The following is a 27,167-nucleotide window of genomic DNA, read 5'->3' as shown; positions in this document are numbered from 1 at the left end:
ACAGTTGCAAAGATGGAATCAATGACTTCTAGTCAAGATGGAAAAGTAAGCTATACCACCCTCTGCTCCAAACACAGCAATGGTTGATAAAATATAGAAAGATAAAGCTGAAAGGACAGAGCTGGAACAAGATTAATATCTCTGTTTTAATATGGCCTCCCATGTATGATTAAGGCTACTACCTTATTCCATGAGGCATAGTAATAGAATACAAATCAGGGAAAAGAGTAATGAAACAGAGAAGAAAAAGGACTATATGGTATTAAGTATGACTGATTGATCATAAGACTGTCATCTGAGAAGCTATCTAAATGACTTCTCGATCCATGGAGGAAAGAAAAAAAATTTTTGCAGGTTCCCATCTCCTGTTGGTTGAAGCTTTACCACACACGTCTTTTCCTCTTCCACTACCCACTCCTCTCACACACTTTGGATTGTGCCCACTTGAGACCACAGAATTACCTCCCTGTCTTCAACAAGAAGCCTAGAGGCAGGAAGTGAGGGAGGACACAGTGAGCACTACACATTTGCACGTGTGTGAAGGTTGTTGGCTTCCCAAAGAGAGTTGGTTGATGCCGCAGTGGCTCTGCCTGAAATGGGAGGCCAAATGTCCCAAAGACAAGTTAAGGTGAGAGTATCTGAAAAGCCTTAGAGGAGTCTGATATTATGTCTATGAACACAAAATGCAAAGTACTAAGCACAGCTAAAGCCATAGTCTACTTGGCTAGGCTCCAAAATCAGTGGCCTCCAACATATGTGACAATGACAATCATAAAATGCAACACAAGATGGTATTTACACCTAAGGAAAGAAAGAGAAAGGAAGAAGGAAACAGGATGAGGAAGAAGTAAGCAAGGATTCAACAGTGACCACTATAATTTATTTCATCAAAAGTACTGAGGCAAAAATGGCTGAACAGGAACAGCTCCGGTCTGCAGCTCCCAGCAAGAACAACACAGAAGGTGGGTGATTTCTGCATTTCCAACTGAGGTACCTGGTTCATCTCACTGGGACTGGTTGGACAGTGGGTGCAGCCCACAGAGGGTGAGCCAAAGCAGGGCAGGGCATCGCCTTACCCAGGAAGTGCAAGGGGTCAGGAGATTTCCCTTTCCTAGCCAAGGGAAGATGTGAGAGACTGTACTAGGAGGACAGTACACTCCTGCCCAGAAACTGCACTTTTCCCACAGTCTTCACAACTGGCAGACCAGGAGATTCCCTCTGGTGTTTGGCTCAGTGGGTCCCACATCCACGGAACCCAGCAAGCTAAGATCCATTGGCTTGAAATGCCCGCTGCTTGTGCAGCAGTCTGAGATTGACCTGGGATGCTCAAGCTTGGTGGGGGGAGGGGTGTCTGCCATTGCTGAGTCTTGAGTAGGCAGTTTTATGATCACAGTGTAAACAAAGCCACTGGGAAATTTGAACTGGGCAGAGCCCACCACAGCTCAGCAAGGCCAACTGCCTCTCTAGATTCCACCTCAGTGGGCAGGGCATCTCTGAAGAAAAGCCAGCAGCCCTAGTCAGGGACTTATAGAAAAAAACTCCCATCTCTCTGGGACAGAGCACCTGGGGTAAGGGGCACCTGTGCAAGTAGCTTCAGCACACTTAAACCTCCCTGCCTGACAGCTCTGAAGAAAGCAGTGATCCTCCCAGCAGAGTGTTCGAGCTCTGATAACAGACAGACTGCCTCCTCAAGTGGGTCCCTGACCCCTCATGTAGCCGGACTGGGAGACACCTCCTAGTGGGGGCTGATAGACACCTCATACAGGAGAGCTCTGGCTGGCATCTGAGGGGGCCCCTCTGGGAGAAAGCTTCCAGAGGAAGGATCAGGCAGCAATAGTTGCTGTTGTGCAGCCTCTGCTGGTGATACCCAGGTAAACCGGGTCTGGAGTGGACCTCCAGCAAACTCCTTCAGACATGCAGCTGAGGGGCCTGACTATTAGAAGGAAAACTCACAAACAGAAAGGAATACAATCAACATCAATAAAATGGACATAAACATCAAAACCCCACCTGTAGGCCACCAATATCAAAGACCAAAGGTAGATAAAACCACAAAGATGGGTAGAAACCAGTGAAGAAAGGCTAAAAATTCCAAAAACCACAATGCCTCATCTCCTCCAAAGGATCACAACTCCTCGCCAGCAACAGAAAAAAACTGGATGGAGACTGAGTTTGACGAATTGACAGAAGTAGGCTTCAGAAGATGAGTAATAACGAACTCCTCTGAGCTAAAGGAGCATGTTCTAATCCAATGCAAGAAAGCTAAAAACCTTGAAAAAAGTTAGATGAATTGCTAACTAGAATAACCAGTGTAGCGATGAATATAAACAACCCGATGGAGGTGAAAAATGCAGCACGAGAACTTCGTGAAGCATACACAAGTTCCAATAGCTGAACTGATCAAGTGGAAGAAACGATATCAGTGATTGAAGACCAATATAATGAAATAAAGCAAGAAGACAAGCTTAGAGAAAAAAGAGTGAAAAAAAATGAACAAAGCCTTCAGGAAATATGGGACTAAGAGAAAAGACCAAATCTACGTTTGAATGATATACCTGAAAGTGATGGGGAGAATGGAACCAAGTTGGAAAACACTCTTCAGGATAATATCCAGGAGAACTTCCCCCAAACTAGCAGGGCAGGCCAACATTCAAACTCAGGAAATACAGAGAACACCAAAAAGATATTCCTCAAGAAGAGTAACCCCAAGACACATAATTGTCAGATTCACCAAGGATGAAAAAAAGGAAAAAATGTTAAGGGCAGCCAGAGAAAAAGGTTGGGTTACCTACAAAGGGAAGCCCATCAGAATAACAGTGGCTTGCTCTGCAGAAACCCTATAAGCCAGAAGAGAGAGGGGGCCAATATTCAACATTCTTAAAGAAAAAAATTATCAACCCAGAATTTCATATCCAGCCAAACTAAGCTTCATAAGCGAAGGAGAAATAAAATCCTTTACAGACAAGCAAATGCTGAGAGATTTTGTCACCACCAGGCCTGCCATACAAGAGCTCCCAAAGGAAGCACTAAACATGGAAAGGAACAACCAGTTCCAGCAACTGCAAAAACATGCCAAATTGTAAAGACTATCAACATTATGAAGAAACTGCATCAACCAATGAGCAAAATAACCAACTAGCATCATAATGACAGGACCAAATTCACACATAACAATATTAACCTTAAATGTAAATGGGTAAAATGCCTCAATTAAAAGACACAGACTAGAAAATTGGATAAAGAGTCAAGACCCATCAGTGTGCTGTATTCAGGAGACCCATCTCATATGCAAAGACACATATGCTCAAAATAAAGGGATGGAGGAAGATTTACCAAGCAAATGGAAAGCCCAAAAAAGCAGGGGTTGCAGTCCTAGTCTCTGATAAAACAGACTTTAAACCAACAAAGGTCAAAAGAGACAAAGAAGGGCATTACATAATGGTAAATGGATCAATGCAACAAGAAGAGCTAACTATCCTAAATATATATGCATCCAATATGGAGCACTCAGATTTATAAAGCAAGTTCTGAGAGACCTACAAAGAGACTTCGACTCCCACACAATAGTAGTGGGAGACTTTAACACCGCACTGTCAATATTAGACAGATCAATGAGATAGAAAATTAACAAAGATATCCAGGACTTGAACTCAGCTCTGGAGCAAGTGGACCTAATAGACATCTACAGAAATCTCCACCCCAAATCAACAGAATATACATTCTTCTCAGCACCACATCACACTTATTCCAAAATTGACCACATAGTTGGAAGGAAAACACTCCTCTGCAAATGAAAAAGAAGAGAAATCACAACTGTCTCTCAGACCACAGTGCAAACAAATTAGAACTCAGGATTAAGAAATTCACTCAAAACTGCACAACTACATGGAAACTGAACAACCTGCTCCTGAATTACTACTGGGTAAATAACAAAATGAAGACAGAAATAAAGATGTTCTTTGAAACCAATGAGAACAAAGACACAACGTACCAGAATCTCTGGGACACATTTAAAGCAGTGTGTAGAGGGAAATTTGTAGCACTAAATGCCCATTAGAGAAAGCAGGAAAGATCTAAAAGCCAACACCCTAACATCACAATTAAAAGAACTAGAGAAGCAAGAGCAAACACATTCAAAAGCTAGCAGAAGGCAAGAAATAATTAAGATCAGAGCAGAACTGAAGGAGATAGAGACACAAAAAAACCCTTCAAAAAAATCAATGAATCCAGAAGCTGGGTTTTTGAGAAGATCAACCAAATAGATAGACTGCTAGCCAGACTAACAAAGAATAAAAGAGAGAAGATTCATAGATGCAATAAAAAATGATAAAGGGGATATCACCACTGATCCCACAGAAATACAAACTACCATCAGAGAATACTACAAACACCTCTACACAAATAAACTAGAAAATGTAGAAGAAATGGATAAATTCCTGGACACATACACCCTACCAAGACTAAAGCAGGAAGAAGTCAAATCTCTGAATAGACCAATAACAGGTTCTGAAATTGAGGCAGTAATTAATAGCCTACCAACCAAAAAAAAAGGCCCAGGACCAGATGGATTCACAGCCAAATTCTACCACAGGTATAAAGAGGAGCTGATATCATTCCTTCTAAAACTATTCCAATCAATAGAAAAAGAGGAACTCCACCTTAACTCATTTTATGAGGCTAGCATCATCCTGATACCAAAACCTGGCAGAAACAAAAAAAGAGAGAGAGAGAGAACTTTAGGCCAATATCCAGGATGAACATCAGTGTAAAAATCCTCAATAAAATACTGGAAAACTGAATGCAGCAGCACATCAAAAAGCTTATCCACCATGATCAAGCCAGCTTCATCCCTGGGATGCAAGGCTGGTTCAACATACACAAATCAATAAACGTAATCCATCACATAAAAAGAACCAATGACAAAAACCACGATTATCTCAATAGATGCAGAAAAGGTCTTCAACAAAATTAAACAGCCCTTCATGCTAAAAACTCAGTAAACTAGGTATTGATGGAATGGATCTCAAAATAATAAGAGCTATTTATGACAAACTCACAGCCAATATCATACTAAATGGGCAAAAACTGGAAGCATTCCCTTTGAAAACTGGCACAAGACAAGGATGCCCTCTCTCCCAACTCCTATTCAACATAGTGTTGGAAGTTCTGGCCAGGGCAATCAGTCAAGAGAAAGAAATAAAGCGTATTCAATTAGGAAAAGAGGAAGTCAAATTGTCTCTGTTTGCAGATGACATTATTGTCTATTTAGAAAACCCCGTCTTCTCAGCCCAAAATCTCCTTAAGCTGATAAGCAACTTCAGCAAAGTCTCAGGATATAAAATCAGTGTGCAGAAATCACAGCATTCCTATACACCAATAACACACAAACAGAGAGCCAAATCATGAGTGAACTCCCATTCACAATTGCTACAAAGAGAATAAAATACCTAGGAATCCAACTTACAAGGGATGTGAAGGACCTCTTCAAGGAGAACTACAAACCACTGCTCAAAGAAATAAAAGAGGACACAAAAAAGTGGAGGAACAGTCCATGCTCATGGATAGGAAGAATCAATGTTGTGAAAATGGCCATACTGCCCAAAGTAATTTATACATTCAATGCTATCCCCATCAAGCTACCACTGACTTTCTTCACAGAATTGAAAAAAGCACTTTAAACTTCATATGGAACCAAAAAAGAGCCTGCATAGCCAAGACAAACCTAAGCCAAAAGAACATAGCTGGAGGCATCATGCTACCTGACTGACTATACTACAAGGGTACATTAACCAAAACAGCATGTACTGGTACCAAAAGAGATATATAGACCAATGGAACAGAACAGAGGCCTCAGAAATAACACCACACATCTACTACCATCTGATCTTTGACAAACCTGACAAAAACAAGCAACGGGGAAAGGATTCCCTATTTAATAAATGGTGCTGGGAAAACTGGCTAGCCATATGCAGAAAGCTGAAACTGGGTCCCTTCCTTACACCTCATACAAAAATTAACTCAAGGTGGATTAAGACTTAAACATAAGACCTAAAACCATATAAACCCTAGAAGAAAACCTAGGCAACACCATTCAGGACATAGGGATGGGCAAAGACTTCATGACTAAAACACCAAAAGCAATGGCAACAAAAGCCAAAATTGACAAATGAGATCTAATTAAACTAATGAGCTTCTGCACAGCAAAAGAAACTATCATCAGATTGAACAGGTAACCTACAGAACGGGAGAAAATTTTTGCAATCTATCCATCTGACAGAGGGCTAATATCCAGCATCTACAAAGAACTTAAAAAAATTTACAAGAAAAAACAAATAACCCCATCAAAAAATGGGTGAAGGATATAAACTTATCAAAAGAAGACATTTATGCAGCCAACAAACTTATGAAAAAATGCTCATCACTGGTCACCAGAGAAATGCAAATCAAAAGCACAATGAGATACCATCTCACACCAGTTAGAATGGTGGTCATTAAAAAGTCAGGAAACAACACATGCTGCAGAGGATGTGGAAAAATAGGAATGCTTTTACACTATTGGTGAGAGTGTAAATTGGTTCAACCAATGGACAATGTGGAAGACAGTGTGGCAATTCCTCAAGGATCTAGAACTAGAAATACCATTTGACCCAGCAATCCTATTACTGGGTATATACCCAAAGGATTATAAATCACTCTACTATAAAGACACACGCACATGTATGTTTATTGCAGCACTGTTCACAACAGCAAAGTCTTGGAACCAACCCAAATGCCCATCAATGATAGACTGGATTAAGAAAATGCGTCACATATACACCATGGAATTCTATGCAGCCATAAAAGAGGATGAGTTCATTTCCTTTGCAGGGACATGGCTGAAACTGGAAACCATCATTCTCAGCAAACTAACACAGGAACAGAAAACCAAACACCGCATGTTCTCACTCATATGTGGTAGTTGAACAATGAGAACACATGGACACAGGGAGGGGAACATCACATACTGGGACCTGTCTAGGGGTGGGGGACTAGGGGAGGGATAGGATTAGGAGAAATACCTAATGTAAATGACAAGTTGATGAGTGTAGCAAACCAACATGGCACATGTATACCTATGTAACAAACCTGCATGTTGTATACATGTACCCCAGAACTTGAAGTATTTAAAAAAAGTACTGAGGCAAAAATGACAAATATATAATTACATAATATTGAGTGTTGGGTACATGGGCATTTGTTAAATTCTTCTTTTTTGTTTAAGGCAGGATCTTGCTATGTCGCCTAGGCTGGAGTGCAGTGGCCAGCCACAGGTGCAATTATGGCTTACTACAACCTTGAACTCCTAGGCTCAAGGGATCCGCCCACCTAAGCCTCACGAGTATTGGGGAATATATGGGTGTGCTATCACACCCAGCTGTAATATTCTTTTTAACCTTCAGAAAATAACAGATGCTGGTGAGGTTGTGGAGAAAAAGGAACACTTATAATACACTGTTGGTGGGAGTGTAAATTAGTTCAATTATTGTGGAAGACAGTGTGGCAATTCCTCCAAAACCAAAAGACAGAAATGCTATTCGACCCGTCAATCCCATTCCTGGGTATATACCCAAAGGAATATAAATCATTCTATTATAAAGACACATGCACGCACATGTTCCCTGCAGTGCTATTCACAATAGCAAAGATGTGGAATCAACCTAAATACCCACCGATAGAAGACTGGATAAAGAAAATGTGGTACACATAGAGCATGGAATGCTATGCAGCCATAAAAAAGAACAAGCGCATGTCTTTTGCAGGGACATGGATGGAACTGGAAGCCGTTATTCTTAGTAAACTAATGCAGGAACAGAAAAGGAAATACCACATATTCTCACTTATAAGTGTGAGGTAAATGACGGGAACACATGGGCACATAGAGGGAAACAACAGACACAGGGGCCTATTGAGAGTGGAGTATGGGAGGAGGGAGAGGATCAGGAAAACTAACGGGTATTAGGTTTAATACCTGGGTGATGAAATAATCTGTACAACAAACCCTCATGACACATGTTTACCTGTGTAACAAACCCGCACTTGTACACCTGAACTTAAGATAAAAGTTAAAGAGGAAAAAAAACCGAGATGTATCAGGACTTGTTTTATGGCCCAACATATGGCCTATATTGGTGAAAGTTCTTTAGACAAATGTGTATTTTGCCCTTAATGATGTTGATATTCTATACATGTCAATTAGGTCAAATTGTTGATGATGTTGTTTTAGTCTTCCATATTTTTCTGATTTTTTTTCTGTACATGTTCTATAAATTACTGAGAAAATGATGTTAAAATATTCTTTTTAACTTTTTGTATGTTTGAAAAGTAGCTTAATAAAATTCAATAAATTAAAATGTGAGACTATAATAATACTGATCATTTTAACCATACTAATTATTTCTATTTCAAAAGTGTCATAGGTCCTAAAATCATATGTTTTACTTGATTATATTCTCCTTTCATTTATTTAAGTGAAAAATCAATATGATTTCAGGAATTATTTCTTGTTGACAAAAGCACAAAGGGAAAAAGGATATTTTTTAATAATGCATTTCTAACTTAAGTAAATCTTTCAGATACCATTAAAAGCAGTTTAAAAGGTGGCTTGTATAGATCCTATTACCCAGTCCCTCCTTTTTATCTAGATGGTCAGTGCTTTGCCTTATTCATGCAAGTGTTTAGTACAGAAATGAAATGAGAACTCAGAACACCAATTCTTTTCGTTTATATGTTCTGCCTTCATATCTCTCTGAGAGTGCTTTGATGTCATTCTATTTGAAAGTAGTACAGGTGTGAAATGACTCCTCCAAACTAATACTTCTTCCACTTCTATGTTTTAATACCCTAAATCTATAGACACCTAATTTTCTCTTTCACCTTCCACTGTGCATCTTCAAAAAGAAAGTGCCCACTTTGCTGACCAATAAAAGCACTATGAAATGTTTAAACATTTCTGCTGAACAGAATTCATAACATATAGTGACCATTTAATCTGACCAATCTCCTTTTGACAACCCAAATAGATTACATTTCTCAGTAGAATATGCATACTTCCTTTTCGTGTTACACAATTCAATCTTACTAATTTCCTCAGGCTTTCTAGGAGATGTTTCCTGCCCTTGGAAATTGGGTGCAAAAAGCAAGCAAAGGAAGAGGGAGGAAAGGAAAAAAAAGGGATATACAGACATGATGACAGGGCCCATTGCAGTCACTTCAAGCTCTTTGCTAAAGCGGTTGAGAAGTAGCATACCTGGAGTATCTGACACAGAAATCAGATTGTTTTCAACAATCTCCTACTTTATACAACAAAATTATTTTCAGTAAAAATCATGAAATGGGACAAGTAATAGCCAGAAAAGATACAAAGACAGTAAATTTTTTCAATTAAATTGAATGTATTATATAATTATGCCAATGTCCTCTAAATGTGAATTTTAGTAAAAGTGAACATCTAAACCTCTTAAGTCATATGATGCAATGTTTTATGTCCTTAATTAGTTTTTAGTTTTAAAGGAATTAACAAATATAAAATTTCGATTTTAAAAATATTATTTAAATTCAGTAAAATATTTCATGTAAGAAGTAAAATTTGCACTTACAAAAATATTACACCTCACATTCTGCACTGTTTCACATTTATGCTGTAAACACAAAAAACTCCCAATCTTCAGATAGAATGACAAGATTGAAATCACTCAAGTTGTTATCTTTACACTTGCTGTGCCATCATTTTTTTAATCTGTTGTTTAAATTCAGGGATATGTGTTATCAGAGAGGTTAGAAACAAATCATGCCTTAAGCAAGTTAGAAGGACACCAAATATTTACAAACAAACTTGGAAAGCAAGATGTGTAGATGATTTCATGTATGTCAGAGGCCAACGGTATAAATGGGAATATTGTAAGCAGAATACAATGCAGAATACAATCGTTATTAAAGGAGAGGTTTAAAATGTGATCACTTGAAGTTTAGAATTTAGACCAGTAAAATATTTTTTTCAGGGAGGAGTATTTTATCACTGATTTCATTTAGAATTAGTGCATGGTGATAATTTTTAAATTGATTTTCAGTTCATTTTATTGTTTTTAACTTTTCTGCAGACCATGCAATCCTTTATTTCCTATTTCTGGTAGTTTCCATTGTTCCACCTCCATTCTCGGTCCACCACTGCAAGTGAGTAGATATCTTAAAATGTTTTTGTTGTTGTTGTTTCTTGATAACAGAGAAAAATTAATACTGCAATGGAAATCAAGTACCACCGGATAGCCTTTGCTAAATCTATCTTAATCTAACACATTTAAGGCACACTGAAGGCAAATAAATTGACCAGTTTGAATTTCTGGACAAATAACTAATATTAACAATAAATATATCATTTTCATCTGTCTCCATTGTCTCTTTTCCCAAAGTTTTACAATAAATATGTCTTACTTTTATAAATATTAATTTAAGGGAAAATGTGATTATAAACAAAACACAATCTCAACATAGTTCAATCCATACTCTCTTCTTAACCATTTTCCTTTCATTTTTAGAAACATGTGGCAATGTTTCTTCCCACATGAAGATAGAAGGGTGTCTCTCTATCTCTAAATCCAGAATTCCCTGTGGTTCTGGACACTTCTAAAAGCCACATTGCTGACTGTACCCAGAAAATGGACTCCTTCCTTGTGAAAATGTATACCATTATTTTTTGTTTAAAAAAAAACAAAAAACAAAGATGTAGTCAAGTTAAGGTGTACTGAAAACAGAAATGTGAATGGAAATATAAATTGGGTTTTAAAAAATCTTGTAGGATTCCCATTATACAAAAAGTTATTTTTAAGATGGCTTCTGGGAACACACCTCAACTAGTTAAGTAACTTTCTGAGGTGAGCATGAGTGGGACTGATGGAGAGACTTGACACACAGAATAATGTTCGAAGATGTCTACACTTCATTTCAGATAAATATCCTTTACAACAGTAACTCTCAACTTGGGATGTATATTGAAATCACCTGCAAACCTTTAAAAAGTACTGATGCCTAGGTTCTCCTCAGAGAGATTTTTATTCCATTGATCTAAGGTGCAGACTTGCCATATGACATTTTAACTAGCTCCTCACCATGACTCTACTGTGCTGCCAAGGTTAAGGACCATTGCTTTAGAAAATTGCTTCTCTGTCTTTTCTCTCAAGTGGAAGCTACAAAATTTCTCTTTAGAAGGAATTTAGATGAAGCAAGCTGGTGTCTGCATAGCAAATCCACAAATTTTACTTAGGGTATGCTATTTAGAGGTAATTAAGGGGTTTATTTTGATTAGTGGAAAACCACCCCTCCTACCAACCCTGTACATTACCCATGTACAGAAGAACTTGGACTTCGGCAGATCTTGGATTCAATTATAACTGCAGTGGCCATCATGGTGCACTGCTCACATCTCCCCTTAAGAAGACCTGCTCACAAGATCACAGCTGATCGGCAGCCTACTGCTGTCCACACTTTTGGATCCACCTCGGAGCTCACATCCTGTATGCTTTCGTAGTGCTGCTCCCAACCAATGACTGGGCGTGGGAGGGGTATCAGAATTAGGCCATTTCTACACAGTGCAGGATTCCTGTAATAAGCTTGGGGATTCCCAAAACACCAGCCTGGCAGAGATTTATCAGAACTGCCTTCAATCTGAGGTTCTTCCTGACAAGTGCGCCTTCCTTCTTCCTCCTTTCCTGGGTGTCACACCCGTAATATGGTACAAGGACCCTCCTACTTCCTCCTCCATTATCTTTCACAGCCATCCCCCTGACAAATGTCTTGCAAATCTAATCCCATCTTTGTGTTTACTTATCCAAGAATGCAAATTGACACATGTTCTACCACTTGAAATTGGGATAATGACCTTCCATGAGCTTCAGTTTTTTCATCTGTTAAAATGAACAGAATAAAAATAAGGGATAGTGTGAAGATTGAATGAATAGGCTGAATGTGTTATCAATGAACAAGGAAACCAACTCCCTAGCACATAGGAGGAAGTTAATAAACATTAATATCCCTTCTCAGCTTTCATGAGAAAGTATATTTCTCTCACGTCATTGAGCATTTTGTTCTACAACTTATCTTTTATGCACTATGGCTGCGCATAGCATAGGGCACATAATGAATACGATAAGGGGTTTCTAAAGACAAATTCAGCAATAAAGATCAGAGTAAAAGGCCTATTACCTTATATATGATATTATTCACCTGGCCTGAGACAGATGCACAAATAAAAATATTTTATAAAAATAAATCCTTGGGAAATTTTTTCTTACATGTATTTTACATACATATTTATTAAATATCATATATGAAAGTGTCTGACTGCTAAACTTCCTCTCCTGTTCAGAACGTGGAAAAACAAGGATGCGTGAGTGCCATCAGCTAATGTCTCTATGAGCCTAAAGAAGGACTCCTGCAGGTTTGTACTCAGCCTCAAAAGTGTAGATTTTCAAGAAGTCACTCACAGTTCATGCAAATCCAGACAGGCTTGCTGTCAACAGAAACTTACAAGGTGCCTCCTGGCAAGGATCTTGCAGGTAAGCTAACAGCACTATCCAAAACTGATGGGGGAACGGAAATGGAAAATAGAGAATTGTATTTACTTGTTGCTTCAAAATATAAATATAAAGGGAAAACTGAATTTAAAATCCAGTCAGTTCTGCTGTAATACAGTATCTGCATTCCTTAAAATTACCATGCTACGCCAAGTTGCACAAAAAAAACATAGTTCATGAGAAAATGGGGTTAAAATCAGAAACATCAGTTATACATTAAAAAAATAGAAAACTAATAAAATGGTATCACAGTTTTATACACATGAAATAGTTATGAAATACATAAATACTACAATAAATATGGTGCTTTACCTTGAAAAAGACCTGAAGTTTGCAGAAGGGTTGCAGCTTATGAGTTATTATGAAATGGCAGAAGGAAGGTTATCTGAAGTGGATCTGCAAGTTCTAACACCAGATGTGGGTGGGCGTGGCTCATAATACACGTAGTGAAATGAGGTAAGGGGTAGATGTTAGTATGTGAGATGTGTGCATGTGTGTGTTTTATAAATTCCTATGCAGCTGGGTTCAATTGGCTACAGTTGACTGCAGTCTCTCACAAACAAAATTGTGCAGAAGCAAAGGCAAAATTTGTGTCATGCTTAAAATGCTCCTTAATATATCAATTGTGTTGGAAAAATTTCAAGTTCTGCACTGTAGACAAACTTACTGTATACTGTAAGTCCCAAAGGAAAATTTTTGTTTTACTGATGGGAGTATTTCATTAAGACTTAAGAGAATGCATCCCTGAACTAACCATTTAAACAAAATGGGAAAAAATAAGTTGTTGATTAATACTCAGAATAACATTTATGTACACTAAATTTATATAGAAGGACAGAGACAGAGTGGGGCTTTTTAATATTATTTTAGGCTGGGCATTGTGGCTCATGCCTGTAATCCAGCACTTTGGGAGGCCGAGATGAGCAGATCACCTGAGGCCAGGAGTTCAAGACCAGCCTGGACAACATGGTGAAACCCCATCTCTACTAAAAATACAAAAATTAGCCAGGCGTGGTGGTGGGTGCCTGTAATCCCAGCTGTTCAGGAGGCTGAGGTAGGAGAACTGCTGGAGTCCGGGAGGCGGAGGTTGCAGTGAGCAGAGATCATGCCATTGCACTCCAGCCTGGGCAACATAGCAAGACTCCATCTCAGAAAAAATAAAATAAAATAAAATAATATTATTTTATCATTTCTGAGAAGCTATTGTTGATCAAATAATTTTTTCACAGTATAGGCAAAAATTATTTTTTTCACATATAGGAAAAAATTAACTCTTCTTTAGTTCCAGAAGATACATATCTCTTCTTTTCATATTCTGAGTTGATGTTGTTAACATTTTTTTATGGTCCAGTTTTCAACTTTGTCAGTGTCTTATGCCCTGGTAGCTTGCATTTCACATGAATCCAGGCACTCACGAACTTCTGACACTGATCATTAAGAGAAACACACTGACTTCTGGTCCAACTTAGACATTCCTTATGTTGGTGACTATGGACCATATGGCTTAGAAAGATCATTTACCATTTCAAGGCTTCTCCTAATGTAAGAAAGAGTAGAACTAGATTTTAACCTTCCTACCAAAATCCTTATAATAGGAACTGTGGACTTCAAATTGCAATCCATTTGTGCAGAATGTAACAGCTAAAACTTTACCTTCATATGGTATTTTACAAGTTTGCCAAGTGCTTTCACAACTATTACCTCATTTAATTTAATGTAATGACATCTCCCTGTATCAATGCACACTGTGAATCGTTTTCCTGTTTATTCAATTTTTTTCCACCCATGTTATTTGAAATCTTTCCAGCTTACTTTTGGAAAGCAAGACTTAATCCAGCATTTCCAGAAAAGTGTTACATTGAGTGCTTGAAGAGATCAGTTACGGCTAACATATGTAAAGCACCTGGGGAAACCCTCTGCAGTAGAATTAAAATTGATGATGCATCAGTCGAGTCATTAAACTGGTGAACTCCTCAATTACTTAGAACACATAAGTCCTTTGTGTTTATTTGGTTTTCATTCTGGAAAGAAACACTGGTTTCAAGACAGTCTATCAAAGGAGGCCACAGGGGAAAAATCAAATCAAGTCATGTTGAGGGGGACTAGAACTTCACTCCTCTGCTTTCTGCAAAGAGGGGTTTATCTTAAATACGTCCAGCTTCTTGTGCACAAAGATGGAGTGAGTTACCTGACAGGTGAGTTTCAGAAAAGAACTGGAAACAAGTATCCCAGCTCCTTCCGCCACCCACCCTTGTGATCCAGCTAACTACACAGAGCAGACATTCAGTTGTGTTATCCCAAGCCTCATGTATTAGAGGGCAGACTCTGCCTCTGCCTCTACCTACGATTGGGAAGTTGAATTCAAGACAGTGTTTAGAATATGATGCCTTGAGCCAGGAACATTAAGAGGTAGATGTGGAGTGCAATTTGGGTAGCAAAACTAAAATTGAATCTTGAGGGACTGGAAGAGATCAGGCTATGTCTTTTGTTGACCTCGGTGGTTTGCAAGGGCTTGTATTGCACCATACAACTGGTTTTCACAGCTGTGTGTTGTGCATATAATCAGTGCAGCCTAAGCAGCAGCTTTAAACCTGGGGCTTTAAAAGGATGGGTCACTAGAGGATTTTGAATTTGTCGGGGACCCGTAGCTTATGGTGGCTTATACACCAGCGTGTGGCTATTTTTACACAGGGAGAAGCTGTTTTTCCACAAGCAAGCCTTCCCAGGCTTTAAATAAAGCCACGTGGGCCACAAAGACTTGTGGAAGCTGGCTGCTACATCAGGACCTTGAACTACCCCACTGTGTATGACAAGAGGTGAAGCAGTTTTTGTTGATTTTTCTATATTTCTAAACCATGTATTGTCTTCAAAGTGCACAGGCCTCTAAGTTCTATGCGTGCTTCAGAGTACATGTGTGTGAGGTCCTACCTTTACATATTTTGTGCCAGACCAACTGTCTTGAAGAACACATGGAGATACCCATTCTCACTAAACCTCCCTAAGGCCTCAAATTTCAAAAATTATCAAAAACACTTTGAGTTCAAAAATTTACTGAGGGTGTCTCTCCAGCTGGACTGTTTACGAGTAGGAGGAAGAGTTCCAAGGGCTAACCGATTTTATAGCAAGACCAGTGGATCCACCACCATGGCAGAGAAGAAAGTGGATAACATGTTACTAGACAGAATCCACACTACACCACCATCAGGATGCCTGAAACACATGGCCAAATAAGAATGTAGAAGTTCTTGCAAATTCCTAAGCTTACCCAGCATGTCTCAAATATCCTTTTGTAGCAGAGACCATGTGCATAGATGGATTTTTCTTCAAGATCTCTAGTAATTCTCTAGTGCCAGAGGTAATGTCTTTATGGCTGATTCTCCCAGTTGAATGCCAGTTCTCCAATCATTGATTCTAAAAAACTGGCATAGAGTGGCATCCTGATTAAACCAAAATCAAGACTGTCTATCCTATTCCCAGATCTCATTAAATCTCTTTTATAATCTTTGGCATCACTAAATACTGAGTTTCCCTGGGAAAACTGTTCCAGAGGCTAGAGATTCATTTTTTCTCAATCTGATGTGAGTGAGGCCAGTGTCGTAATAATCTCGTAAACCCCCTTCAAAATAATGAGACACATCAGAAATTTGGCATTGAATTCATGCAACTTCTGAAGCTGTGAAAGAACTACACCCATTCTGTGAGAAATAATCCAAGCTGCAGCTGCTGAAGGAAACTCATTCTTCCCAGCCACCAAGAATTCTCTGCTGACACTGATCAGAATAAGAAATTGGAAGCGATGTTTTTTACACTCATTTTTTTGAAATAACAAAAGTGAAATAAATGTGTGTCTGGTTTTTAATTCATTTGAACTATACCATTTAAGAGTTTAAATTTGCTCTTTTATTACTGTTGAAGAATTTAATAATGGGCAGAGATGTATATAACAGTTCAGGACATCTAGTTTTGGCATACTATTATTGGGATGGCCTCATGTAATCATTAAATATCATTGCGAATTTTCTAATACGCTTGGATAATTTAGCTGGATATCATTCGGGTTGAGAAGAGAAAGGAGAGAGAATTTTCAGCTCTAGTATAGACTGACCTTTTTGGATATTTCCAAGAGAAAATGTTGTCTCTATCACTAGTGGTCCCAGGCAGAGCCACCAGAAGTCAGATATCAGTGGTAACCATCTGCTTTCTACAGACCTGATGATTAGGTTCCATAATATAAGAAAACAAGCACGTGGAGAATATTTTGGGGGCTGGGGGTAAGGACAGTTATTTGCTTTTTCTCAGTTATCTGTAATGGGGTTTTCCCAAGGTTTCTCACCCTAGAAACGTGGAGTCAGTTACTTAATTGATAAGTTTGGGAGAGGAACTAAGTAGGCATAGCTCAGCCCCTTTTTGTTGTTGTTGGAGTCTTGCTCTGTCACCCAGGCTGGAGGGCAGTGGCGCAATCTCGGCTCACTGCAAGCTCCGCCTCCAGGGTTCACGCCATTCTCCTGCCTCAGCCTCCCGAGTAGCTGGGACTACAGGCGCCCGCCACCACACCCGGCTAATTTTTTTGTATTTTTAGTAGAGACAGGGTTTCACCGTGTTAGCCAGGATGGTCTCGATCTCCTGACCTCATGATCTGCCCGCCTCGGCCTCCCAAAGTGCTGGGATTACAGGCGTGAGCCACCGCGCCCGGCCAGCTCAGCCCTTTTCCCTCCACATTTCTGAGGGAGCCAGCTACCCTGAAAGTGTATACATGTTCCACCTAGCCTTTAGCTATAGCGGGGGCAGACTCTCACCCAAGAAATTCCAAGATTACTCTGGCTGAGCCTGCAGTTTGTTATTAGGATGCCCATTATTGCCACATCCATAAGGCACATTCTCCAATATTAGTTTTTTATCAGTCATAAGGAATAAAGGGATATGTTGATCTCTCTAATCTCCATCTATCTTGCCTCATACATACAGATAATGTTGGAGTGTGTGTGTGTGTGTGTGAGAGAGAGAGAGATCAGCTTAGACAGGGAAACCAAGGCTGTCATTTATTGGGCTCGTTTAAGGGTGTACAAGGCAAAAGAAGAGGACTTCCTAACAAGATTCAGTCCAGGAAGGTAATAAAAGCCTAGATCCAAGGTTTGAGAGCCATGGAGCTATACCAAAGGGAGCTACTGAAAAACATTGCTTCCCTCAATTTATCAAATGAGAAAATATGAGCAAAAAAGAACGTTCCAAGTTTAGTATTTCCAATTTCACATCCACTGTGGTTTTAAGTTTATAAAGTGGACCCCATGGAATTATTTGAGCATCTGAGCTTAACAAGCCAAGAATACAATGTGCTTTAAAGCAGGAATTGAGTCATATAAAAGGCATGAAGAAATCAAAAGCAAAAGCACAGCTGTAGGGTGTTGGCAGTGACAATCTGTACACAATATTCGAAGATGAGCTACCTCTTCCTTTCTCCCCCATCATCACACATTCAGCATCTCTTGTCAGGCTGAAACATGCAGTATGGTCATTTGAAGGGAGCAATGTGTAGAATTAGAAGTCAGAGCGCTGGTGCAGGGTATTTTCCCAACAGTATTTAATGAATCTTATAAAGTCCATTTTCATGACCACATTGACAGACCATGGCAACAGTTCTGTTGGTCTTTATAATTTAGGGCATTTTTTTGTGTGTGTCACTCAACAATCCTCTGATATGAACAAAAAAGACACTATTCTTTCCTATAAGATAAAAACAAATAAAAAACTAAAGCTTGGATAAACCATATCTATGGTTTACCCAAGATAAAGTCATTAGCCAACAAAACTTAGGAACAGATCAGAACCAGAATGCTAACTGCCCCCCACCTTCCAATTCAATATTATTTTCTGTAATCTATGTTTTATACAGCTGGCAAATTAAAATAGAGGTATTTTCTCAGTAAAAATTCAGTCCAGGTTTGACAATTCCCCTTCTAATCTACTGTATGGACTATTTAGCCAACTGTCCTGTGCCAGGAAAGGTACTCCCCAACATGGACAAGGATATAACCCCATTTGATTTTATTTATATCCCAAAGTGGAGTTAAATAAACAGAAAGACATGATCTACATTAATGAAAAAAGATAGATGGAAATTTTTTGTGTGTTTTAGAGCCACTTAAATGTTGCCAGTCTCAAATTATCTCTACAAGATTTGAAGTGTGGAATTGAAAAACATAACAACAGTGAAAAATAGTCGGAATATACTGACCCCTCCCCGTCTCCCACCACCAATAACTACCTTACAAAACTGCTCCTAAAGATAATCATACAAACAAGCTATAAATGCTGAATTAACACTGAAAATTAAAGTAGGGTAAGACAGAGAATAAAAAGATACTCTCTGACATGACTTCTTAAAGTTGTAATTAGACATACATGAGTGTGTGAAATACACACACCACACACACACACCCCATGCACCACCCCAGTGACCAAATTCTTGTTTAATCATCAAGTACAACCCAGACTGTTGATTAGTTACCTAAGGTAGAGGGAACTCAAAAGACTTGAGGAGCTAGACTCTTTCAGATAATTTTGTCTGAAACTTTTTAGTGTTCCTTTCACTAAGGGAAGACAAATCAGAAACGCTTTTCCCCAACTCTTATATTTTTGAAGTAATATGTAGTAGGACAAAAATCTCTCAGGAAGCTAACTCTTCTATCAGGGATCAAAAATGAGAACATCCAGGTTTTGTATAATTCACATCTATTACACAACTAGGATTCTTTATGTCTCCCATATATTTATTCCTCTCACTCAACTACTGACAGTCTTCTTTCATCTCGTTACCTCATGGTCAGCTGAAAAGACAATGGTTAATTTGCAGAAATATTTTGACTCGACCCATGCTGACTATGTTTCATCCTTAGATAATTGCCTCCACAAAGATGCACTTGCCATTGAATATGAGCTATAGACTAAAGGCCGTTATTCATAATTGAGGTTGACGCTTAATACAAACTCTCACCAACATAACATCCACTTTACACTCAGAGTAACAAAAAGGAAGGTCACATGCTTAGTTTATCTGCACCTCAGCCACCTGAATATATTTGTGACCTTTGATTCACTGAAACATTATTTTTCAGAGGGCAAAATCATACAAAATGATCTTCGTTTTCACTAATCCTTATAATTAAAAACTGCCAAAGACAGAATAATATCCTTATACCAAACTTAAAACAACAGAAGTCTAGCAAAAACACAGCACACATATTAAAGCCAGCTTATATCTCATAAGAAAGTCATATACTCTCACAATTTTGTTTAGTAAGAAATATTGACAATTTTTTCCTAATAGAATGGGTGTGAACCTTTGCTGAAATAAAATACTAGGATTTTATTTGAATCAACTTTTGTAGCTTACCTAAGCTATTCCTATTTACTTCCTACATAAGCGAAAGAAAATGAATAAATTGTATCCGGATACTCACAGCAGAGATCTCAGTTCTAGTCCCTAACATCAGATGTCGCGGCTGCAGACTGAAAATGTTACTGTAAGGAAGTACTTGTATTTTTCTAGCAAAGTAGCACCCTCTAGTGGCTTTTCAAAAATATGAAGGAGTACACACCAAACATGTGACATAATTTGTTTACTATCAAATTATGCAGTGTCAGAACACTCAGGTGAGAACAAAACCTTGCCCTTGGCATAACGGGAAGCATATTCCAACCTCGCTCTGTGTTTTTCTAGGGAGGCAAAGATGGTTAACCATCCTATTGCACATCTACATTGTGCCTCTGAGAAAAATATGCCCTTCCCTGGTAATAGTTTATTATTTTTCCATTATTAGTATTATGGTGCTATTACTATCATTATTGCTATTAATATTAATAGAAAATTACCATTTACTGAGTGTTTACTACATGCCAGAAAATGTATTCATTGTTTTACATTCTTTACCCCATTTAAAATTCACTATGAGTACATTTATCCTCATCTTGTTGTATTGATGAAATAGTCGAGGCCCATATGTGTACTGTGAGTTGCCTAAGAGAATAAGAAAAACTAAGATTCAAGCGTATCTTCATAAATTTGCAAGAACTCTCACAAGCCTGATTTCAACAAGCAGAAATTATCAATAGTTTTTACATGTATCCAGCCTCAAAGTACAAATCCAAAGAAATTACTCAATAACAATGAAATTAACTGGAAAATTTTAGCTAACACTTAGTTAAAATTTTAATTTAAGTTTGGGTTACAAATACAACCATTTCCCATAGTAAGTAAAAGTTAAATACCGATTCTTAGACAGCAAGGCAATAGTCTCTAGGAAGCCAGTTTAGTTCCCCCTGGCTCAGTCATGGTATTTTATTAAAATCGAGAGAGGTATATTTATTCAGGTAGGCATTCAACAAACATTCATTGAATGCCTCTAGGAACTCTAGTTTTGATTGCCAGTGATCCAAGACCTTTGCACTAAGCAAGTGCCGTGTGAATATCAAGGAAGACCCCTGAGCTAAAAAATATATATATTTTTATGGCTTCAAAATGTATATATTCCATTTTAAATGTCATTTGTCTGATCGCAGCAAATAAACACTTTTGATATTTACATAAGGTTTGAAGGAACTTAGAGACACAAACAGAAAAGAATATTTATTAAGTATCTGCCAGGTTCTAGTTAGTAGTCTATGCCCTTTACATATATCACTATGGCAGAGACTGCTAACTGTTCACCAACCATTTCCTCTTCTTATTAAGCACATAGCTAGACTACATTTACAGCCAACACTGACTCAAGTATGACCATGTAATGGGATTCTAATCAGAATCCAGTACTGTGAGCAAAAGTAATGTGTACCACTTCCATGCCTTGCCCGTGATAAACCTCCCTTTCAGGATCTTTCATGTTCTTTTGCCCTTCTGGATGACTGGAATGGATATATCCCACAGGCAACCTTGGAAGCCACATACTGCAGACAGCAGAGCAACAAGATGGAAAGAGGCGGCTTCGGTCTCTGAGTCACTGTTTGGAATAAATGTACCTGACAATTAAGAGCATGTGTTTTGTAGTTTAGGTAAGAAGTAAACTTCCATAAATTTTGAGTTATTATATTGTTTTGCATTTGACTGTTGGTTACAACAGTAAGAATTACATTAATGCAATGATCTCAATTAATCTTCACAGAAAACTTAGTAAGTTTATTGTAGGCTTATCCCTCATTTCACAGATTTAAAAAGTGAGGTATAAACAGTTTAATAACTAGCCCAAGTATTCACAACTAGTGGAATTCAAAACTTGATCAAACCCAGATCTATCTTACTCCAAAATACGTGCTCTTTTCTCTTTCTTATGCTAACAGTCCATCTCATTGCCTCTTTTTGTTCTAGCAATCTTGCCACCTCAGCCCCTCAAGTAGTTGGGACTACAGGCATGTTGCCTGACTAATTGTTTAAAACTTTTTTAGAGATGGGATCTCACTATATTGCCCAGGCTGATCTTGAACTGGCCTCAGGCAATCCTCCTGCTTTGGCCTGCCAAAGTGCTGGGATTACAGGTGTGAGCCATCATACACAGCCCCACTGCTTATGAAACTAGCATGTTCCTTTGTATTAGTCAACTAATACATTGCTATAACAAATGACCCCCAAATCTGAGCTGTCTATTTTTATTTATTATTTCTCATTAATGCCTGTGTCAGCCTCAATTCACACTAATTCACACTGAAAGTCTTCTTCATCCTGGTACCCAAACTGAAGCAGCAGACCTTATTTTGTTCACATGGCAGAGGAAGGAGAATAATGAGAGAACTACATGATGGTTCTTAAAGCTTCTATCAGAAAGTAGTCCATGTTACCTCCACTCACATTTCATTAGCCTAGCAAGTCATTTGACCAAATCTGATATCAACGGAGTCAGGAAGTATAATCCTCTTACAGAAGAGTGGAAAAATAATTTAGAAAAAGAATATGTTCAACCATACCTTCACTCTTGGAAACTAAAAGTTAAGAGAAATGTTATGAGAAAGTTAGAAACAATTAAGAGGAAATAAGTTGTGATCAAACTATTAAAAAGAGTAAGAGAGGCAAAATATCAATGAGATGATATGTTCTCCTTTAATCACCAGCAAAAAAAGTAATAAAGTTAAGAATTAAAAGATATGACACAAATCCAACTTACACACCTGAATAGAAGTTAGATTTCTGAATCATCTCAATGGCTGCTTAAAACACACACACACACACACATACACACACACACTTAGCTATTTTAAACTATATGTTGTAGACTAACTCAATGTCAACAAAGAGAATACGGTATTAAATACACAAAACAACCAGCCAAAGATGTGTTTGGCAATTAAGAAATACCAGTGAGAATGGGAAAATGGGTTAAAAAGTACACAACTTTCCTTATAAAGCCATAGACAAGCATATATGAGTTCAGTTCTGGCAGATGACATTCGCTAGTCATTTCTTTATCTCACAGATCTAGACCTACGTCTTTTAAGTATGGTCAATCTGTCTCGGGTTATAAGTGGCTTTATTAAATCAGACATATTGATCCAAATCTTTCATCTCAAATCTTTAAAATATTTGATGCAATTTGCAGGCAATAATAGCCAGTCAAACACAGAAGAGGCATTGTCTAATTCTGATTAACTCATCTCTGTTGCCTTATAAAACAAGTTGATCTGAGCATCGCTATCTTCTCTGAAATCATCTTGCTTATTCTAGTTGCATTGAACAGTTGATAAATGGATGAGTGAATGAACAAAACGAAAATTCTCCACTTCCCAGCATTTCTTACTTATATACTTAATACTTAGGAAGTTCTAAAGTGAAACTCAGTATCATATGTTCTTTCAAACCCAGTAAAGAAATCCATGACACCTATATAGTGAAAACATTAGTGAGCCAGAACTAAACATTAATTTCTAATAAATGGATAGAAATAAGCAATAAATCAACAATAGAACAGTCAAATTGCTGAATTGTCAAATGCAGCAATCATTTGTGGAACACCTATGGATTAGGTGCAATTATATTTTTAATGTGTATACTCACCATCAGACTGAAGCATCCTGAAAGCAAAGCCCATGTCTGTTTCACTTTACATATTCTTGGGACTTAGCCTAGAAGCTACCACCAGAAAGAGCTCAGTGACTACTGAACAGGATAAATGAATGTAAGAATGGCTCTATGACTATTGATTTCACATAATTTACCTTTGTTAGTCTTCAGAATGTCCCTGGAGAAGGGTTTCTTGATCCCAATTTTAGTAATGAAGGAACTGAGGCTAGAGGAGTAAGATGAGTTGCCTAAGTTTTCATAACTAATAAGCAGAATCAAAGTGAAAAAAATAGTACGTAAATATATAGTTTTTTGCCAGAAATAAGTGGTTGACTTAATAAAAGCAGTCTTACTAGATTGGTTAAGGTAGAAAGCAAGATAAAGGACACACAATAGTGAGTCTATATAAAATGGAGCCAGATATTCAATGAATTTTTTCTATAATGAATAATGGAAGCTTACCATAAAAATAATGTACAGCGAGTGGGATTACAAATATATTTATAGAACTAAGAATGTATGTATGATTAAAGGCAGCAGATACAGGTCCTGACAATGTCAGAAATTATGGGAATTAGAGAATTAAATTTTTATAGAAATAAGATATATCATTAAAGATGTTTATTTAGACCACAGAGAATTGCCTGTGTCAGATATGTCACATGTACAAACTTGCTGCTACATACCAGACAATGGCAAGATTAGGTCCCTTAGTTCTGCATCTAGAGCTCTGATTTTCCCATTGGCTTGTGTGTGCCTTCTTGTGACACATTAGAGTAATGGCTTAATAATTGCCTCAAAATGATAAAGAGGTAAATAAAGTGAAAAATATTAAATAGTTACCTTACCTTGGCTATACAAACTTCTTCCCAGATTATCTAAGTAGTCCACAAAAGACAGTATTTTATGGATAAATTCTAGCTAAGAAATACAAATGGAATGATAGAATTAAAGGATAACCCTTTTGCAACCCTAATGAAATAATCCATCTAGATAATAATTAATGGCTACTAAAGCCATTACCTGAAGGACTGATGGGAAAGTTGTGATGGATGGATCAGGTGGCATCATCTGAACCCACTGATCAATCTTAATATCACAAAAAGAGACAACCAGACATTATGAACCTTCTGATGTGATTCAATAAGAAGTACAGAGCAGCACTAATGAAATGTTCTTACCAAAAGGCAAACAAGAATCTGATCAAGCCTCTAGGTCTAACTACTCTTTTACAGAAAATCCAGAGGATGAGAGAAACATGCTAAATTAAACCTCCTAGAATGCAAGCAGCTAAAATCAGGATGTGGGAAATTCTAAAAACAAGTGACCTGTTTCCTTCAACAAGTAAATGGCAAGGGAAAAAAATAAACAAGAAGGAAGAACTGTTAGTAAAAAGTCATAATGTGCTCTTCAAGCGTATAAAAAAAAAAGCACACCAAGCAATGTGGATCTTGTTTGGGACCTGATTCAAAATGATACTAATTGATGGAACTAGAGGACACTATTCTCTGTGAATTAACTCAGAAACAGAAAGTGAAATACTGCGTGTTCTCACTTATAAGTGGCAGCTAAACAATGGGCATACAAAGTCGAATTAAAGACACTGGAGACTACAAAAGGTAGGAAGGTAGGAAGAGGGTAGGGGTTGAAAAAGTACCTATTGGATACAATGTTCACTATTGAAGTGATGGGTACAGTAAAAGCCCAGACTTCACCACTACACAATATATGCATGTAAGGAACTTGCACTTGTACCCTGTAAATACATTTAATATGTTAATTAATTATTTTTTAAATGTTAACTGTAAACAGACATTTATGAGATAATCACAGAAGTTTAGATACTAAATGGATAGTTGGTGAGATTAAGAAATGATTGTTAATGTGAGAGGTATAATGATGTTAAAAATAGTTCTTATTTTTCACAAAAAGTGCTATCTGAATTTTAATAGATGAAATAATATGCCATCTGAGATTTGCTTCAGTATCTGTAGTGGGAGGGAAGTATAAGGAATATTGTTGGAACAAAACTGGTTGTACGTTGGTAATTTTTGAAGTTGGGTGATTAGTTCTTTTTACTATTCTCTGCACTGTTTTTATTTGAAATTTTCATAATGAATGATAGAGAATAAATTTTATAGAGAATCTGATATCTCCATATGATAAACCGAACTTCTTTCAATGTGTTGTGAAGGAACAAGGTGTAGCATTATAGTAACTTGTTGAGTCCCCAACCCTAGAAATCTAGACTTAGATTCATGAACGATCTCGCTAGAAGAGTGAAAGACATTTCTTAGGGCCGGGCGCAGTGGCTCACGCCTGTAATCCCAGCACATTGGGAGGCCGAGGGGGGCGGATCGCAAAGTCAGGTGTTCGAGACCAGCCCAGCCAATATAGTGAAACCCCCGTCTCTACTAAAAATACAAAAATTAGCCTGATGTGGTGGCACACAACTGTAGTCCCAGCTACTTGAGAGGCTGAGGCAAAAGAATCACTTGAACCGGGGAGGCAGAGGTTGCAGTGAGATGAGATCGCACAACTGCACTCCTGCCTGGGCAACAGAGCGAGACTCTGTCTCAAAAAAAAAAAAAATGATATTTCTTTACTTAAATGACATTTCTTTCTTTAAAACATTACCCAGAGAGTAATGTTTTATGACTAAGCTCCTCTTGTCACTGATACACTGGCTGATTCGGGTCTTCTGAAAACCATCTTGACTTTCCTAAGTCTTACGTAGACTGCCACCTTTCATCTACCTCTGTCTATCTCTTGGCTGTCGTTCTGGCTTCCCTTTTGACAATAATACTTGGAGTATCTATGTCACTGAATCTGTGCTCATGATGAGGATAGCATTGTCTTATTTGGACAGTCATTGCCTTGACCTACCTAACCTGCCTAAATATTGCTGACCTCTGAGACTTTCCAAATACAACCTGCCTACCTAGAGTCAGGATTACTTTTTTTTTTTCCTACTGCTCTTTGCCTAATTCTGCAATCTTGCCACCGATTTCTAACTCTAGTGATTTTTAGTGGTTAACTATTTTTCCAGATCTATTAATTACATACCTTCACATATAAATGTTCTAAATATTGAACAGAAGCAGAGATAGATTCTACCTTTTGGAAGAGTGAGCAAATAAAAAGACACGACTTCATTATCATATTTCTTACTTGTCTTGTAGCCAAAAAGCAACCACTTGTGCTGCTTTTGGAGGGGAGTTGGTGTGGGGAGGTACCCGCTCCCCTTGCCGCAAACTCATGACCTATTGTTATTGTAACCCTGAAAAACAGTTCAAAGCTAAGCACTATAAACCTATTACAACTACCTTGGTACCATCCAGACGTGTGGGAGGCTCTAGGAAGCATTTGGTCACGGTGGTGATGATGATGTACTACAAACCTAACAGTGTTTTGCCACCACCATTGTCACCCAATTATTCTGCATATCATTTCCATTAACTTCAAGGGGATCAATATGAGGAAAACGATGCCCCAAGATTTTGGCCTCTGTTTTTTCAAGA

At 38.0% G+C, this 27,167-nt stretch overlaps 1 pseudogene; it reads right to left on the bottom strand.

Moving 5' to 3' along the window:
* The window catches only part of LOC129034566 (quinone oxidoreductase-like protein 2), a 110,271-nt pseudogene extending 83,365 nt beyond the window's left edge, over positions 1 to 26,906 (bottom strand).
* Positions 26,907 to 27,167: the final 261 nt, after the last annotated feature.

This window comes from Pongo pygmaeus, chromosome 3, assembly GCF_028885625.2.
Source record: "Pongo pygmaeus isolate AG05252 chromosome 3, NHGRI_mPonPyg2-v2.0_pri, whole genome shotgun sequence".
In the NCBI taxonomy this organism is placed as follows: domain Eukaryota; kingdom Metazoa; phylum Chordata; class Mammalia; order Primates; family Hominidae; genus Pongo; species Pongo pygmaeus.
Note: the sequence above shows the minus strand (reverse complement) of the source record. Positions and strands in the feature narration are given on the sequence as shown.